The sequence below is a fragment of the Chrysemys picta genome, chromosome 8 (assembly GCF_011386835.1).
Source record: "Chrysemys picta bellii isolate R12L10 chromosome 8, ASM1138683v2, whole genome shotgun sequence".
Lineage (NCBI taxonomy): Eukaryota > Metazoa > Chordata > Testudines > Emydidae > Chrysemys > Chrysemys picta.
The window spans coordinates 83,197,358-83,217,339 of record NC_088798.1 but is presented as its reverse complement, the minus strand read 5'-3'; positions in this window follow the sequence as shown (position 1 = coordinate 83,217,339).

The following is a 19,982-nucleotide window of genomic DNA, read 5'->3' as shown; positions in this document are numbered from 1 at the left end:
ATTGGCTGAAAAGAGCTCTTTGATTAGCGATTATCTTTGAGAACTCACGGAGGACAGGATACTCGAGGACTGGATAAGGGCAAATAAAAATGCATATCAATAAAAGGGGGAATAAGGATGACCCAGGGAATTATAGGCGAGTCAGCTTAACTTCGGTACCCAGAAACATAATGGAGCAAATAATCATTCGATTTGTAAGTACCTAGAAGAATATAAGGTAATAAGTAACAGTCAACTGGACTTGTCAAGAATAAATCATGTCAAACCAACCTAATATCCTCCTTTGGCAGGGTAGCAAGCTTTGTGGGGAGGGATGGGGAAGCAGTAGATGTGACATATCTCAACTTTAGTAAATATTGTATTGTAAGATTTGATATTGTCTCACATGATCATCTCATAAACAACTAGAGAAATATACATGAACCTAATATAAAGTGGGTTCATAACTGGTTGGAAAACTATACTCAGAGAGTAGTTATCAAGCTGGAAGGGCATATCAGGGAAGTCTTGCAGGGATCTGTCCTGGGTCCAGGTCCAGTTCTATTCAATATCTTCATAAATGATTTGGATAATGGCATAGAGAGTACACTTATAAAGATTGTGGATATCATCAAGTTGGGAGAAGTTGCAAGTGCTTTGGAGGAGAGGATTAGGGTTCAAAGTGAAAAACTGGAGAAATTGTTTAAAATAAATAGAATTAAATTCAATAAGCACAAAAATACAAATTACTATACTTACAAAAGAATAATCAGTTTCACAAATACAAAATGGGAAATGACTGCTTAAGGTGTCCTGCAGAGAAGGATCTGAGGATTACAGTGGATCACAAACTAAATATGAGTCAACAATGTAATACCATTACAAAAAAAGAAAACATCATTCTGGGATGTGTTAGCAGGATGCAAGAAGTAATTCTTCAAATATACTCAGCACTGAGAAGGCTTTAACTGGAGTATTGTGTCCAGTTCTGGGCACCATACTTCGGGAAAGATGTGAGCAAATTGGAGAAAGTCCAGAGTAGAGTAACGAACATAATTAAAAGTCTAAGAATCATGACCTACAAGGAAAGATTTAATACATTTGGTTTGTTTAGTCTGGAGAAGAGAAGATTGAGAGGGGATGTGATAAGCCTTCAAATACATAAAAGGTTGTTATAAAGAGGAGAGATATAAATTGTTCTCTTTAACCACTGTGAACAAGACAAGAAGTAATATTCTTAAATTGCAGTAAGGTAGATTAGGTTAGACTTTCGTAAAAATTTCCTAACTGTAAGAGAAGTTAAGTTCTGGAACAAATTACCTAGGGAGCTTGTAGAATCTCTGGTATTGGATGTTTTTAAGAACAGGTTAGACAACTCCTCTCAGGAATGGTCTAGATAATACTTAGTCCTGACATAGTGCAGGGGACTGGACTAGATGACCTGTCGAGGTCACTTCCAGTCCTACAGGCTGTGCTGAAGAATTCTATTATATATAGGGTATTTATACTGTTCCCATCACTGTAGAGCCTGATTATCAGGAAGTGAAGTCTGACAACAGACACTAGCTCCTTTTTGAAGAATGGTGTCCTCCTACTTAACTTGAAGTACTAAAGGCTACTCTGATTCTCCGGCAGGTTCTCTATCTCCTCTGTTGCACTGTATACTGTATTTAGGATAGTATTATTCCCTTCTATGGAGAAACCCATGGGAGAGGTGGTTTTACACTAGAAGCCTAGCATTTCAACTTGAAGAGTTCCCAACTCCTCGTCCAGTCTGTGTGCAGAGTTTGTATGGCTATGGAAGATGTTGAGGTATTTCCATCCAAACATACTTATGACCCTAGGCACACAACAAAACCTGTGGCTCTCAGAGGATACACAGAGGACCAAAGCATCTCCACAGGGTGACAGACCTACCCTTGTCCACTTGCCCTAATCCTGGCAATATGTATCTCTGATAGCTGTCGTGGTCTTCCTGCCCTCACCAGATTCAGTCTAACCTCAGGCACAATGGAAATTTCTTTCCTAAAGAGAAAGCTTATTTGTGCAGGAGAGAGCTCTTTCTTGGTGTCTGGGCTGATACTGTGGAATGAACTACCACAGGAACTAAGATCCTGACAAACATCACTGTCTTCTGCTGCAAGTTCCTTGGCTTCTGTAATATAAACACGTAGCAGCATATACAAAAAATAGCCAGCCCTTACCGAAACACCAAAACAAAACACTGCACTGCACACACAATTCTCTCCATGGGGAGAGGATAAGAGAGAGAGAACAAACCACATGAGACAGATATTAGTCACATTGCTTAATGCACTGTTGGAAGGCATTCAGATACTATGGTTATGAAGGCTGTATAGCAACCTGAATAGAATAGCAACCTCCTTTCCCCTGAGGAGTGTATGGATTGGAAGTCAGCACAAATCCATAGGTTTACTGGAGAATAAATCCAGGCACAGCATCTGTGTCTTGGATGCATACCCCAAAATCCACAGAGTAACCAACCCCGTGATGTTCGAAAAGAGGGAAGATTTTTGTGCCATGGGTCTTAATACTCAGATATGAATGTGTTATCCAACAACAGTATATCATAATATTTAGTATCAGATCATAAAAAGTGGCTCTGATTCATCCCATCCCCATTTTTACATCCACACATAAAATACATCAGAAACCTCTCTTTGCCTTTAAAAAAAGCCAAAGAGCAGATATTCGGTGCATTGTTGTTTGAGATTGTCAATACATTTCCTTGGGTATATTTTGATGATCTCACTCAGGTTGATTAACATGTTACTCTGCATATAGTCCTCCTGATGTCAGTGGGACTACTGGTGGTATATGGTACTACTCAATTTGGATAAAAATGTCCTTCTGCGAGGGGTAGGTGCTTGCACTGCTCAAGGAGATATTAATGGTGGAATTAGTGTAACCATTACTTTCTGGTGACTTGGTTGCCAGTTGTTGACCAGAGGAATGGTGCACATGCTTTCGCTTCCTAATAGGTGGATTGTATCACTTTGGAGTAGCTCAGCTACCCTTTGTCTAAGGGTATGTCTACACTACGGGATTAATCTGAATTTATATAATTCGAATTTGGAAAACAGGTTGTATAAATTTGAATGTATGCAACCACACTAAGCACATTAATTCGGCGGTGTGCATCCATGTACCGGGGCTAGCATCGATTTCCGGAGCGTTGCACTGTGGGTAGCTATCCCATAGCTATCCCATAGTTCCCGCAGTCTCCTCCGCCCATTGGAATTCTGGGTTGAGATCCCAATGCCTGATAGGGCCAAAAACATTGTCGCGGGTGGTTCTGGGTATATCCTCCCCCGTCTCCAGGAAGCAACGGCAGACAACCGTTTCGCGCCTTTTTCCTGGGTGAACAGTGCAGGCGCCATACCACGGCAAGACAGCAGTCATGAACATTGTAAATACCTCGCGCCTTATTGTGCAGTTTATGCTGAACAAGAACCTGGAAAACCAGGCGGTGAGGAGCAGGCTACGGCAGCGCGGCGGCGAGAGTGATGAGGATATGGACATGGAATTCTATCGAACTGCGGGACCCGGTGCTTTGGAGATCATGCTGTTAACGGGGCAGGTATAGCCGTGGAATGCCGAGTCTGGTCCCGGGAAACAAGCACAGACTGGTGGGACCGCATAGTGTTGCAGGTGTGGGACGATTCCCAGTGGCTGCGAAACTTTCGCATCCGTAAGGGCACTTTCTTGGAACTTTGTGACTTGCTTTCTGATGCCCTGAAGCGCCAGAATACCAAGATGAGAGAAGCCCTCACAGTTGAGAAGTGAGTGGCAATAGCCCTGTGGAAGCTTGCAACGCCAGACAGCTACCGGTCAGTCGGGAATCAATTTGGAGTGGGCAAATCTACTGTGGGGGCTGCTGTGATGCAAGTAGCCAAAGCAATCACTGAGGTGCTGCTACGAAAGCTAGTGACTCTGGGAGATGTGCAGGTCATAGTGGATGGCTTTGCTGCAATGGGATTCCCTAACTGTGGTGGGGCGATAGATGGAACCCACATCCCTATCTTGGCACCGGAGTACCATGGTACCCAGTACATAAACCGCAAGGGGTACTTTTCAATGGTGCTGCAAGCACTTGTGGATCACAAGGGACGTTTCACCAACATCAACGTGGGCTGGCCGGGAAGGGTTCATGATGCTTGCGTCTTCAGGAACACTACTCTGTTTAAAGGGCTGCAGCAAGGGACTTACTTCCCGGACCAGAAAATAACCGTTGGGGATGTTGAAATGCCAATAGTTATTCTTGGGGACCCAGCCTACCCCTTAATGCCATGGCTCATGAAGCCATACACAGGCAGCCTGGACAGGAGTCAGGAGCTGTTTAACTACAGGCTGAGCAAGTGCAGAATGCTGGTAGAATGTGCATTTGGCCGTTTAAAAGGTCGCTGGCGATAGCTACTGACTCGCTCTGACCTCAGCCAAAGAAATCTCCCCATTGTTATTTCTGCTTGCTGTGTGCTCCACAATCTCTGTGAAAGTAAGGGGGAGACTTTTATGGCAGGGTGGGAGGCTGAGGCAAATCGCCTGGCTGCTGATTACGCGCAGCCAGACACCAGGGCGATTAGAAGAGCACACCAGGAAGCGCTGTGCATCAGAGAGGCTTTGAAAACCAGTTTCATGACTGGCCAGGCTACAGTGTGAAATTTCTGTTTGTTTCTCCTTCATGAAAACCTGCCCCCTTTATTGACTCATTCATTATCTGTAAGGAACCCATCCTCCGAGTTCCCCCAGCTTTCTTTCAAAGGAAATAAAGTCACTATCATTTAAAAATCATGTATTCTTTATTAACTGATTATAAACATAGGGAGAGAACCAACAAGGTAATCTGGGTGAGGTTTGGGAGGAGGATAGGAGGGAAGTAAAAGGCCACTGAACAAATTCAATATAATGACAGCCTTATGGTTGGGCTGTCCACTGGGGTGGAGCGGGAGGGTGCACAGAGCCTCCCCCCCCCGCGTTCTTACACGTCTGGGTGAGGAGGATATGAAACATGGTGAGGGGGGAGGGACGTTATACAGCGGCTGCAGCGGCACTCTGTCATCCTGCTGCCATTCCTGAAGCTCCACCAGATGCCGGAGCATGTCCGTTTGCTCACGCAGCAGCCCCAGCGTTGCAGCCTGCCACCTCTCATCTCGAGCGTCCGTCATGACCTCACGTTCACTGGCATCTTTCCTAAATTTAGATACAGTGTCCTTCCACTCATTCAAATGAGCTCTTTCATTGCGGGTGCATTCCATTATTTCCGCGAACATGTCATCTCGCGTCCTCTTTTTCCGACGCCTTATCTGAGATAGCCTTCGGGACGGAAGAGGGAGGCTTGAAAAATGTGCAGCTGCTGGAGGGAGGGTTGAAAAAAAGGAGAGAAGTTTTTAAAATGATACATTTTACAGAACAATGCTTATACTCTTTATGGTGAAAAACACTATTCACATTACATAGCACATGTGATTTCAGTACAAGGTCGCATTTTCCATCTTAATATTGAGTGCCTGTGGCTTTGGTGTTAGAGATCACAGACACAGGTCTGGGCAACAGAATTCAGCTTGCATGCAGCCATGGTAAGCCATTGTCTTTCGGCTTCTGCGCCCTATTTTCCCACATACCAAGCAAAGCCCGTTGACTGCTGCAGTTTTCCTGTTAACCTTCAGCAGCAGAAAACAAACTACCCTCCCCCCCATCCAATTCTCTGGGATGATCGCTTTATCCCTCCCCCCCACCGCGTGGCAGGTATCAGGGAAGATTCCTGCAGAAACCAAACTAACCCCCCCGCCCTCCCCCCGCCATGAATTCTCTGGGATGATCGCTGTACCCCTCCCCCCACCGCGTGGCTGGTAACAGGGAAGATCCCTGCTAGCCAAACGCGAAAAGCTCAGGGCCAATTCCCCCCCCTGCGCTTGGCTAACTGCAGGGAAGGATTTCTTTTCAGCCACAGGCAAACAGCCCAGTAGGAACGGCCACCTCTGTCCCCTTAATTAAGTTCCCGCATTTCAATGAGGTTACCATGAGCGATATCACTCTCCTGAGGATTACACAGCAAGATAAAGAACAGATGTTGCTTGAATGCCAGCAAACACCGGGACCATACGCTGCCAGGCTTTGTCAGGCAATGATACCAGATTACTTGCTGCAAGCATGGCGCGGTCAAGTGTCCTACCATGGAAGATGGAATAAGGCTGCACTGCCCAGAAACCTTGTGGCAAGGCTTTTGGGGTACCTCCAGGAGAGCATCATGGAGATGTCTCTGGAGGATTTCTGCTCCATCCCCAGACACATTAACAGACTTTTCCAGTAGCTGTACTGGCCGCGAATGCATCCCAAGTCCTCAGGGCAAAGTAATCATTAAAAAACGCTTGCTTTTAAAACAAGTTTTATATTTTAAAAGGTAAACTCACCTGAGGTCCCTTCCATGGGCTCATGGTCTTGGATACTGGTTTGGGAGGGTTGGGAGGGTACTTCAGTCAGGCTGAGAAAAAGATCCTGGCTGTTGGGGAGAATGGAGTGCTGGGTGCTCTCTGCAAGCTCGTCCTCCTCCTCCTCCTCCTCCTCCGCTTCCCCATCCGCAGAATCCTCAGGTGTAGCTGATGAGACTATCCCCGACCCAGAATCCACGGTCACAGGTGGGGTAGTGGTGGCGGCCCCCCCTAGAATTGCATGCAGCTCGGCGTAGAAGCGGCATGTCCGCGGCTCTGACCCGGAGCGACCATTTGCCTCCTTTGTTTTTTGATAGGCTTGTCTGAGCTCCTTTACTTTCACGCGGCACTGATCTGAGTCCCTATTGTGGCCTCTCTCCATCATGCCCTTGGAGATTTTTTCAAAAGTTTTGGCATTTCATCTTTTCGAACGAAGTTCTGCTAGCACTGAATCCTCTCCCCATATAGCGATCAGATCCAGTACCTCCCGTACGGTCCATGCTGGTGCTCTTTTTCGATTATCGGCCTGCATGGTTACCTGTGCTGATGAGCTATCTGTGGTCACCTGTGCTCTCCACGCTGGGCAAACAGGAAATGAAATTCAAATGTTCACGGGGCTTTTCCTGTCTACCTGGCCAGTGCATCCGAGTTCAGATTGCTGTCCAGAGCGGTCACAATGGTGCACTGTGGGATAGCTCCCGGAGGCCAATACCATCCAATTGCGGCCACACTAACGCTAATTCGAAATGATAAAATCGATTTTGGCGCTACTCCCCTCGTCAGGGTGGAGTACAGAAATCGATTTAAAGAGCCCTTTATTTCAAATTAAATGGCTTCGTTGTGTGGACGGGTGCAGGGTTAATTCGAATTAATGCTGCTAAATCCGAATTAAAGTCGTAGTGTAGACCAGGCCAAAGAGAATAACTGTGAGTGGTTGCTCAGCCCCACAGGCGGTCTGACACTCAATGTGTATATGAGGCCACTGGGAGCATTAGTAATGGAACATAGGTTGTGATGTCATCAGTAAGCTGAAGGTGTTCAAAGTTCAGCAGACAGGCTCTTAAAGAAAATAGAAAATTAATATTTAACCAGATTACTGCATTCTGTCTGCTTCATTAATTTTTTATTAATCTTGTGAAAATGATGTTGATGGAAATAATATTGACAGGGCTTTTTTAATATCTTCTGGTAAATGGAAACTTGTCATTCTAATGAACATGAAGCATCTTACAACCCTATTGGGTAAATGCTGTACTTGACCCAGAATAGTGGGAGCATGATGCCCTATTATTTTGTATCATTCATAACTAATTCCTAGGAGATTCATCCTGATGGAGATGTGTCATAAGTGTTTGTAAATATGCTTATGTGGATATTAAGAGATACCGTAAGAAACTAATTTTCAGGTGATTTCCTGACACTTTATCACGTTAATTGGGATTCTGAGCAATATGCTTTAAAATTACTCTTGAGCAATCCCACAAAAAATAAGCCAGTACACCAGCAACTGTAGTTGTTGTGAGTCCCCAGCAGCTTTTCTTCACACTATCTAGCAGCTTTGTTCTTATTAGCAGATTAAAATGTGAAATAAGCCTGAATCTCAACTCTTTGGCCCCAGAATTTTAGTAGAAGTTCAGAATCTCAACTCAGTCTGAAGATTTCACTATTACTCCCTTTCTGTCCAGGGCTGGCTCCAGGCACCAGCTTGGCAAGCAGGTGCTTGGGGTGGCCTCTCGGGAGAGGGGCGGCACCTCCAGCTATTCGGCGGCAATTCGGTGGACGGTCCCTCACTCCCGCTGGGAGCAAAGGACCTTCCGCTGAATTGCCGCCGCAAATCGCGATTGCGGCTTTTTTTTTTTTTGGCTGCTTGGGGTGGCCAAAATCCTGGAGCCGGCCCTGTTTCTGTCTAATTGGTTAAACCCATATCAGAATACATTTGTTCTTTGAGGTGATTAACATCTAGTTCCAGATCTGAATTTTGTGGTTTAGGCCCATCTGTCAATAAAAAGATTTATCTTAAGGAGTCTAAGTGGAATGCTACTAAAATTTCACAATAAAACTTAATTACAACAAGGAAGTGGGACAGACACAATAGGGAATGAGAAGCAATATTTTATGTAATAGGAATGAGTGAAACATGTGGTGTTTGAGGTTTTGTGAATCTCTCAAACTATTTGTGGGTTTCAAAAAACTATATTGAGTTCACAGACTTTTTTCCTTGTAATTTAAGGCCATGTTATTAATTGCACCCCTTCATTCTCAACCTCAATGGTCATTAAAATAAAACAAAAGCACATTTTCTAGCAGTGGGGCAGCCTTTGTTGTATACCAAGAGTACAAACATTTCTCAAAAGCATGGCTAGATCATTTGGGGCTCAATAGAGAATATAGATATGGTATATTTATCTTTTCATCAGGATATTTCTTTCCTCCACTCCATTTCCTTTATCACAGTACACATTACCTCTGTATCTATTTGGTTTTCACTCTGCTTTGTTTTTCTTCCTGTTTCTTCATTGATTTTTTTTTCTTTCTTCTGCTTCTTCTCTTTACATTTTATCCATTTTTCCTAATCAAAACATGAAGTCAATAACACCTGAGGATGAATTGAAATTTTAAGCCCATGAGTTGAAATTAAGCAAACTAAGTTAGCCTATTTTGAATAAGTATGCACTAGTACTCCTGCTACTCAGATATCAACAAGCTGATCAAACTCACTAATAGTCCTGATTGTGCTTCTGTTTTTAACCACATGCACACACAACATGCTCACGCAAAGATTCAAGTTGGCCAGACCCTTCCTCGCAGCCAAGGGGGTCAGTATGCAAATATCTCCAAACAATGGTGCCCTATCACTATCCCATACAACAGTACTGCAAGAAGCACCTGTGCAAGAGTTCAGATTATTCAACCTTTAAAAACTGAGCCTTGCATGCTGCCTATGTCATCAATATGTGGTCCTGGCATTGTAGTTGTTATTTTATTTATCGGATTCAGGGTATTGCAAGCGCTGATTATGCTGCCTCCAAAGAAGCCATAGCATTTGCTGACCTGTGAATCAAAAGATAAGCTTTGAGCTAGAACTCACTTCTCCCTTTTACTGCTACTTCTGTATTATGCTACCCCTACACTTCCAAACTTGTAACTGTCTCTAATTCAGAAGTGAACTTTAAGCCACAGCAACCAACTATCATAGAAATGTAATGCTGGAAGGGACATTGAGAAGTCATTAGTCCATGCTCTGCTCTGAGACAGGACCCAGTATACCTAGACCATCCCTGACAGGTGTTTATCTCACCTGTTCATATAACTCACCCATCATGGGTATTATACAACCTCCCTTGGTAAATTATTCCAGTGCTTAACTATTCTTATAGTGAGAAAGATTTTCATAATATCTAATCTAAACCTCCCTTGCTGCAGATTAGGAGGATTACTTCTTGTGCTATCTTTAGAGGGTATGGAGGACAAGTGATCACCAACCTCTTTATAACAGCCCTTAACATATTTGAAGTCTTCTTTTCTCAAGACAAATCATACCCAGTCTTTTAAACCTTTCCTCATAGAACAAGTTTTCTCATCTTTAATTATTTTTATTGTTCTGCTCTGGACTTTCTCCAATTTGTCCACATCTTTCTTAAAGTGTGGCTCCTAAAACAGGACACAGTTCTCCATCCTGCCAAACAGAGCAGGACAACTACCTCCCAGGAGTTACATATGACACTCCTCTTTGTTCCCCTTTTTAAAGATAGGCACTATGTTTGCTCTTCTCCAGTTCTCTGAGAGCTCACCCATCCTCCATGAGTTCTCAAAAATAATTGCTAGTGGTTCTGAGATTGCTTCAACCTAATTCCTTAAGTACCCTAAAATTTTGTCAGGCCACGCCAATGTAATGTACATCTAATTTATCTAAACATTCATTAGCCTATTCTTTCCCTATTTAGGCTTGTGTTCCTTCCTCCTTGTTGTTAATATTACTTGTATTAAGCATCTGGTCACAATTAACCTTTTTATTGAAATGACACAAAATAGGCATTAAACATTTCAGTCTTCTTGATGTCATCAATTAATAGTTCTCCCTCCCCACTATATAGTGGGCCTATACTATCCTTTGTCTTTCTCTTGCTCCATATATATTTACAGAACTTCTTCTTATGGCCTTTTATGTTCCTTGCTGGGTGTGCCTCGTTTTGTGTCATAGCCTTTCTCATTTTGTCCCTACATGCTTGCACTATTCTTTTGTACTCCTCCTTAGCAATTAGTCCTTGTTTCCATTTTTTATAGGATTCCTTTCTGATTTTCAGGTCATTAAAGAGCTCCTGATGCAGTCATATTGGCCTCTTATTATTCTTCCTATCTCTCGTTCATATTGGGATAGTTTGCTATTGTGCCTTAAATATTGTCTCTTTGAGAAACTGCAAGATCCCCTGAACTCCATTTTCTGAGAAGTATAAACCTCTCCAAAAGTTTGGGGTACAGTATTTGGCTCTGGAATTTTGGTTACAGGACATCTCAAGTTTCACTAAGCACTGGAACTTCCCATAAAAAAGGACAACTTCAAAACTTAACATTAGTTTTCGAAGCCAGTTCCAAGCTGCCAACATCTATTTTATACAGGGACCGGGAAACATGTTTCTTTCCTTTAGTTTTGCTGACAGGATTAAACCTGGCACCATAATGCACACAAAGGACAAGTCCAATACTGCAAACCATTTTCTGTTTTATTATCTGTGATATTTGCATATTGCTGTGCTCAATTATATCACATTTGTACAGAGGCCCAGTCTTTGCAGTGTAATGACTTCCTGATGATCTGTCTTTAAATGATGAATGAAAAGAATATGCAGCCTTTAAGCTGCATATAAGACCAAGTCACTTGCCAGCAGAATCTGCTTCTATTTTTTAATTTGTATAAGGGAGATTAGAAATGTAAATATTCCATCTATCATTTCATCACTTTCCTAACCTGTCTACAGATTGTTAAATTATTTTGATATCTTTCCAATGCTGCTTCCATCTTCCCAGAAAAAGTACCTGAGATTCAAGAAAAAAAAAATTGCTTTTATGGGTTAATCTTACAATTTTAGAACTGAGTTTAACTCAAAATCAAAACCCATGGCTACTAGTGAACCACAGGTTCTTCTTGTTCATGTGAGCCCCTCCATCACCCACTTCAGCATGGCACTTCTGAAATGTAGAAATCTGTCACTTCTGAGATAAACCCACTAATCTACCTCTCTCTTTGTCACATTCTCTGTGCAGTGAGCAGATTTCTTCTGTGGATATTTTCAATCACTTTTTTCCAGTGCTACCATTGTGTCATAAGCTGATGGCTTTAACTAGTGATTTTCTGTTTTTCAGATTCGACGAAGACATCCAAACACCTCTCTGTGAAATGTTTTCAGAGTGCATCCCCTGCTGAAAGTCTCCTCTAAGGTAATGGTTATGAATGACAGAAAGTGTGTCATAAATAAAATTGCTGAAACTGTTTCTTGCTCAGCAAGAATTCTGTATACTGCAATATTCATCACCAGCAGCAGTATTCTCTCTCAGGGCATGGCAACACTTGCAGATGTAGCACGCTGTGAGTTAAACCCACCTTCTGAGAGCACAGCAGGGAAAGGGCTGCAGTCTGTCCGCACTGACAGCTTCTTGCACACTGGCGTGACCACATTTGCAGCACTTGCAGCGGCATTGGGACTGGTGCATTATGGGCAGCTCTCCCAGCATGCAAGTGACTGCAACATGCTTTTCAAATGGGGGCGTGGGGTGGGGTGGAGTGTGACAGGAAGTGTGTTGTGTGTATGGGGGGGGGAGAGAGTGGGTTTTTGGGGGGCTGAGAGCATGTCAGCATGCTGTCTTGTAAGGTCAGACAGCAGCAGATCTCCCCTTCCCCCCCGCCTCTCTCTCTCACACACAGAATTCCACACTAATTTGTCTTGGAGCACATTTAGCTGTCTCGGAGCAGATAAGCAGCTGGCTGTCAGAAACGGAGCTTTCAAATGGCATATCCGCATTCCTACAGCAAGTTCAAAACAATGAGAAGAGTGGCCGCTTGACTTAAGGGGATTCTGGGACGTTTCCAGAGGCTGATCAGAGCGCAGTAATACAACACCTGGCGCCGCGGTGCTCCAGCGGGGGCACAGCAAACATTATTCCACTTGCCGAGGTGGAGTACCAGCAGCGCTGTAGCCACGGAGTCAGAGCACTCTATGTGCCTTGCCAGTGCGGATGGGGAGTGAGCTAGTGCGCCCGGGGCTGCTTTAATGTGCTGTAACTTGCAAGTGTAGCCAAGCCCTCAGTCTTGATAAATACCTCTGCAAATCTTGTTGTTGGAGGGGAAGGGGTTAATATCATCCACAGCTTCCACTTTGCATCATAGTCTTCACATTTTACTGTTTAATTTCTCCACTTGTATGATCTTTGCCTCTTTTGCTCTGTCTATTCCAAGTATCCAGCCTAATCTTTATCAGTCTGGTATGTGTCCTTTTAGTGATGTGTCGGGCCTCTGCAATTTGAGCTGATATTAGTAATGCCGGTTACTTCTTGTCTCATCTACTGTACTCTTTGGCTTTTCTAGTAACAAAATTCTCAGGATTAATTGTGATTGCTATTCATGGTGGCAGGTTTATGCTCTTTATTCATGAAGTGACCCTATATCAGTACTAAGATAGTAGATGTGTAGGATAAGCCTCTTTCATCACTCTTACATTTCCAAAAGCGTTTTCAGATTAATTTGATGCATCTGAAATCAGGCAACAGGTGTTTATCTGATTTAAACTCATCAAGTATGTTATATTTTTTTAAAAAAATTGGTAACAGGAGTTTTGAGTTTGATTCAGAAATTACTTGGTGTCATTCTTTGGCTTGTGTTTAGCGGGAAGTGAGACTAGATGATCGTAATGGTTCCTTCTGGCCTTAAAACATATCAGTCTGTGTTCCAAGTTATGCTAATATCTTTTGTGATTTGGGGTGGGAAGGGTCTGGTATCAATTGTGTTATTGTCGGCTTCATGTTCTCAGAGCCAATCAGAATGCAATATAAAATATAGCAGGGTTTCAGTTGCATTTGTGTAAATTAAAACAACACATGAATTCTGACATTTTTGTTTGAAATTCTTTATATGTCACCTGCTATAGTTAGTCATCACAGTCTCTTTTAATAAAGAATCTCCACTCTCATCCTGCACAAAGGATGTAGCATTATTCAAATTAACCTGGTAAAAATGGGTATGCCATATCCATACTGCTACTGCTGCTGGTTAAAAATAGGGAATTCAAAATGGGTAGCATAATTATAACTCTTTTAAGGTCATAGATTCATAGATTCTAGGACTGGAAGGGACCTTGAGAGGTCATCGAGTCCAGTCCCCTGCCCGCATGGCAGGGCCAAATACTGTCTAGACCATCCCTGATAGACATTTATCTAACCTACTCTTAAATATCTCCAGAGATGGAGATTCCACAACCTCCCTAGGCAAATTATTCCAGTGTTTAACCACCCTGACAGCTAGGAACTTTTTCCTAATGTCCAACCTAGACCTCCTTTGCTGCAGTTTAAACCCATTGCTTCTGGTTCTATCCATAGAGGCTAAGGTGAACAAGTTTTCTCCCTCCTCCTTATGACACCCTTTTAGATACCTGAAAACTGCTATCATGTCCCCTCTCAGCCTTCTCTTTTCCAAACTAAACAAACCCAATTCTTTCAGCCTTCCTTCATAGGTCATGTTCTCTAGACTTTTAATCATTCTTGTTGCTCTTCTCTGGACCCTTTCCAATTTCTCCACATCTTTTTTAAAATGCGGCACCCAGAACTGGACACAATACTCCAGCTGAGGCCTAACCAGAGCAGAGTAGAGCGGAAGAATGACTTCTCGTGTCTTGCTCACAACACACCTGTTAATACATCCCAGGATCATGTTTGCTTTTTTTGCAACAGCATCACACTGTTGACTCATATTTAGCTTGTGGTCCACTATAACCCCTAGATCCCTTTCTGCCGTACTCCTTCCTAGACAGTCTCTTCCCATTCTGTATGTGTGAAACTGATTTTTCCTTCCTAAGTGGAGCACTTTGCATTTGTCTTTGTTAAACTTCATCCTGTTTAACTCAGACCATTTCTCCAATTTGTCCAGATCATTTTGAATTATGACCCTGTCCTCCAAAGCAGTTGCAATCCCTCCCAGTTTGGTATCATCCGCAAACTTAATAAGCGTACTTTCTATGCCAATATCTAAGTCATTGATGAAGATATTGAACAGAGCCGGTCCCAAAACAGACCCCTGCTGTACCCCACTCGTTACGCCTTTCCAGCAGGATTGGGAACCATTAATAACAACTCTCTGAGTATGGTTATCCAGCCAGTTATGCACCCACCTTATAGTAGCCCCATCTAAATTGTATTTGCGCAGTTTATCGATAAGAATATCATGCGAGACTGTATCAAATGCCTTACTAAAGTCTAGGTATACCACATCCACAGCTTCTCCCTTATCCACAAGACTCGTTATCCTATCGAAGAAAGCTATCAGATTGGTTTGACATGATTTGTTCTTCACAAATCCATGCTGGCTGTTCCCTATCGCCTTACCACCTTCCAAGTGTTTGCAGATGATTTCCTTAATTACTTGCTCCATTATCTTCCCTGGCACAGAAGTTAAACTAACTGGTCTGTAGTTTCCTGGGTTGTTTTTATTTCCCTTTCTATAGATGGGCACTATATTTGCCCTTTTCCAGTCTTCTGGAATCTCTCCCGTCTCCCATGATTTTCCAAAGATAATAGCTAGAGGCTTAGATACCTCCTCTATTAGCTCCTTGAGTATTCTAGGATGCATTTCATCAGGCCTGGGTGACTTGCAGGCATCTAACTTTTCTAAGTGATTTTTAACTTGTTCTTTTTTTATTTTATCCGCTAAACCTACCCCCTTCCCATTAGCATTCACTATGTTAGGCATTCCTTCAGACTTCTCGGTGAAGACCGAAACAAAGAAGTCATTAAGCATCTCTGCCATTTCCAAGTTTCCTGTTACTGTTTCTCCCTCTTCACTAAGCAGTGGGCCTACCCTGTCTTTGGTCTTCCTCTTGCTTCTAATGTATTGATAAAAAGTCTTCTTGTTTCCTTTTATTCCTGTAGCTAGTTTGAGCTCATTTTGTGCCTTTGCCTTTCTAATCTTGCCCCTGCATTCCTGTGTTGTTTGCCTATATTCATCCTTTGTAATCTGTCCTAGTTTCCATTTTTTATATGACTCCTTTTTATTTTTTAGATCGTGCAAGATCTCGTGGTTAAGCCAAGGTGGTCTTTTGCCACATTTTCTATCTTTCCTAACCAGCGGAATAGCTTGCTTTTGGGCCCTTAATAGTGTACCTTTGAAAAACTGCCAACTCTCCTCAGTCGTTTTTCCCCTCAGTCTTGATTCCCATGGGACCTTACCTATCAGCTCTCTGAGCTTACCAAAATCTGCCTTCCTGAAATCCATTGTCTCTATTTTGCTGTTCTCCCTTCTACCCTTCCTTAGAATTGCAAACTCTATGATTTCATGATCACTTTCCCCCAAGGTGCCTTCTACTTTCAAATTCTCAACGAGTTCCTCCCTATTTGTTAAAATCAAGTCTAGAACAGCTTCCCCCCTAGTAGCTTTTTCAACCTTCTGAAACAAAAAGTTGTCTCCAATGCAGTCCAAGAATTTGTTGGATAGTCTGTGCCCTGCTGTGTTATTTTCCCAACATATATCCGGATAGTTGAAGTCCCCCATCACCACCAAATCTTGGGCTTTGGATGATTTTGTTAGTTGCTTGAAAAAAGCCTCATCCACCTCTTCCACCTGGTTAGGTGGCCTGTAGTAGACTCCTAGCATGACATCTCCCTTGTTTTTTGCCCCTTTTAGCCTAACCCAGAGACTCTCAACACTTCCATCTCCTATGTCCATCTCTACCTCAGTCCAAGTGTGTGCATTTTTAATATATAAGGCAACACCTCCTCCCTTTTTCCCCTGTCTATCCTTCCTGAGCAAGCTGTACCCATCCACACCAACATTCCAATCATGTGTATTATCCCACCAAGTTTCAGTGATGCCAACAGTGTCATAGTTGTATTTATTTATTAGCACTTCCAGTTCTTCCTGCTTATTCCCCATACTTCTCGCATTTGTATATAGGCATCTAAGATACTGGTTTGATCTTTCCTCCCAGTTTTGTCCTGACCCTCCTTTCTCTCTGCCAATATAGCCCACACTCCCTCTCATTTCCGACCCATCTCCCCGGTCTCCATGTTCCCCACTTACCTGTGGGCTTTGCTCACCTGTCCCCGTCGAACCTAGTTTAAAGCCCTCCTCACTAGGTTAGCCAGTCTGTGTCCGAATAGGGTCTTTCCTCTCCTCGAAAGGTGAACGCCATCTCTGCCTAGCAGTCCTTCCTCGAATAGCACCCCGTGGTCTAGGAAGCCAAAGCCCTCCTGGCGACACCATCTTCGCAGCCAGGCATTCACCTCCATGATGCATCTGTCTCTGCCCGGGCCCCTACCTTTGACAGGAAGAATTGAAGAGAATACCACCTGCGCTCCAAACTCCTTCACCCGTACTCCCAGAGCCCTGTAGTCACTCTTGATCCGCTCAGTGTCACACCGCGCAGTATCATTTGTGCCCACATGGATGAGTAGTATGAGGTAGTAGTCAGAGGGCTGGATAATCCTCGACAATGCCTCCGTAACGTCTCGGATACAGGCCCCCGGCAGGCAGCATACCTCCCGAGATGAAATGTCAGGGCGACAGATGGGCGCCTCCGTCCCCCTCAGCAGAGAGTCTCCGACCACCACTACCCTACATTTCCTATTCGCAGTGGTAGCAGCAGACCTCCCAGCCTTAGGGGTACGAGGCTTCTCCTCCTTTACTGTAGGGAGTGATTCCTTCTTTCCTGTATCAAGAAGAGCATAACGGTTACCTATAACCACGGCAGGAGGGTTCGGAGCAGGGGTGGAGCACTGCCTGCTGCCAGAAGTAACCAGCTGCCAGTGTCCATCCTGAGCCATCTCCTCCTCCACCAGTGGTGTATCAGCAGTCCTGTGTACTGGGACAGCTACCTCAGCTGTCTCCACATGGACACTGTCGAGGAATTGCTCGTGGATTCGGATGCTCCTCAACCTAGCCACCTCCTCCTGTAGCTCTCCCACCTGCTGCCTGAGAGATTCCACCAGCAGGCACCTCTCACATTGGATGGTCCCCCCAGCCTGGATATCAGTAAGTGGAAATTGCAAGTTACAGTCTCTGCAAAACCACACCAGGATCTGGGTAGAGGCATCCATACTCAGGCGCTCTGTCTGGCTACAGGCACAGGTGGAGGAGACAGAAGCAGTGCTGGCACAGGTGTTGCGGGTCTTCCTAACCATCGTAAGCCTCCCTCTGTCAAACTCCTGTCTGCAGCCCCCTGTCGGCTGAAAGGGTTGTTTAAGCAAGAAGTTTTGGATGTAGTTGGTTTATAGGTATTAAGGGGAATCAAGAGAAAACAGATGGAACCGGCAAGGGACCCTCGCCCCCTTCCTGCTCCCCTTCCAAACTCCCTTGCGAAACTCCCTGTTAGCAGCCCCTGTTCGCAAAGCTCCCTGGTCATGCATTGCTATTATTTTTATAATGAATATATTGTTTGGGGCAATGCAACAAGATGATTGTGCATTTCACGGCTGCTTGTTGTTTCATGGATGAAATACTGATATTTTTTTCTAATGTTCAAGTGCATTTCCATAGCATAATTAATTCTTCTCTGTCGGCTCTCTGGTGTTGTAGTTTGCTAGCAAAGGGAAACATTGTTGCCAGAGAGAAGCCAATGATACTTAGGACAAATAGGGAAAGGTGACTGGTTGTCACAGGTTTCCCACTGAAGTTCGCTATACCCCTTTCTAGCAAGGCAAGTACTTTAGAGGTACCCATGTCTGCATTTGGAAACTCGATTAGCTATGCTTGAGAATGTTGTTTTCCATGATTTCATCTGTGTCTGTGGAAGAAAGCCTGAAGGTAACACAAGGGGCGGCCCTAGTTTTTTTGCTGCCCCAAGCATGGCAGGCAGGCTGCCTTCGGCGGCATGCCTGTGGGAGGTCGCCAGTCCCGCGGATTCGGCGGCATGCCTGTGGGAGGTTTTTACTTTGTTTGACAGGAAATTTTGAGGGTGGGTTGTTGGTGCTGATGAATTTGGAACAGGAAAAAAAAAGTGAAATCACTGAGTTCCCTGTGAAACAAAATATCTGGTTCCTGTCCACGTCTAGAGTGCAGCTTTATTGCAGTTTCTGGGTGGTGACAAAGAGGCGGCACAACAAAATACAGTGCTACAAATAAAAGAAAACATGTTTGAAATAATTGAAAAGAATAGGAATTAAGAAATTTTGGACATAGACTACAGAAAAGGAGTTATTAGAGACTGCTAGGAACAAAATTAACTCATCTTCATGAGGGAAAATAAAAGTTTGCGGTACCCTAGAAAGCCATAGGATTAGAACTATTGATGACGGAAAACCAGCATCATGATGCATCAAGTGATTATTCTGTAGCATGGCTGACAATTAATTTTCATGTTCACATTGATCTAGAATCTTGAAATCTGGTATGCTCTTTCATTATGGGCCATAGAGTACGTGAACAAAAATTCTTAATCTGACTTGACTTTATCAACAGCCATTGAATGATCAGCATTCTTTCTTATCAGGTTTCATATGCTCATGTGTCTTTCTCAGCTATGATATTGAAATTTGGTGTACTAATTAATTATGCACTGCTAATTACAAGGGGAGAAAAATTTTAATCTTATATGTGTATCATAGGTCACCAAAAGGTCATCAGTAATGATTTACCAACAAAAAATTAATTATATTAATTCTTTTAATAAGTAAATCACATTGTTTATGTGGGCACTAGTTTGGAGACAAAAGCTCATCTGGGGTCACCACTTTGATTTATCAGTTTTTAGCCAATAAATGTGTTGAAAATAAGTGAGTGCCCCACAGGCACCAACATTAAAAGTCACAGGAGCAGCCCTATTGCACCACTGATGGAAAGTCCATCTGGGTCACTGGAGGATCAAATGTAGCATAGCTCCACTCTGCCATGCCTCCTGCCTTCTCTTTCTCACCCACTTTCTTCCCCGGGACATCCCTAACACATTCCCCTCCAGCTTCTTAACCTGGGAGCAGAGAGGTCAGCTGGCATAGAAGCCAGCACTGATTCCGCTATATTAAATTCACTGAACTCTAGCCATTGATCATCACTGGCCACTTTTAGGGTCATATGGGGCACAAAGAAGCCTTAGGGCTTGTCTTCGCTACCCACCTGGATTGGCGGGTAGAAATCGATCTCTCGGGGATCGAATTATCGTGTCTCGTCGGGACGCAACAATCGATCCCCGAATCAACGCGCGTACTCCACCAGCCCAGGTAGGAGTAAGCGCCGTCGACGGGGGAGCCGCGGTGGTCGATTTGCCGCCGTCCTCACAGCGGGGTAAGTCGGATCGGATACGTCAAATTCAGCTGCGCTATTCGCGGAGCTGAATTTGCGTATCTTAAATCGATCCCCCCTCT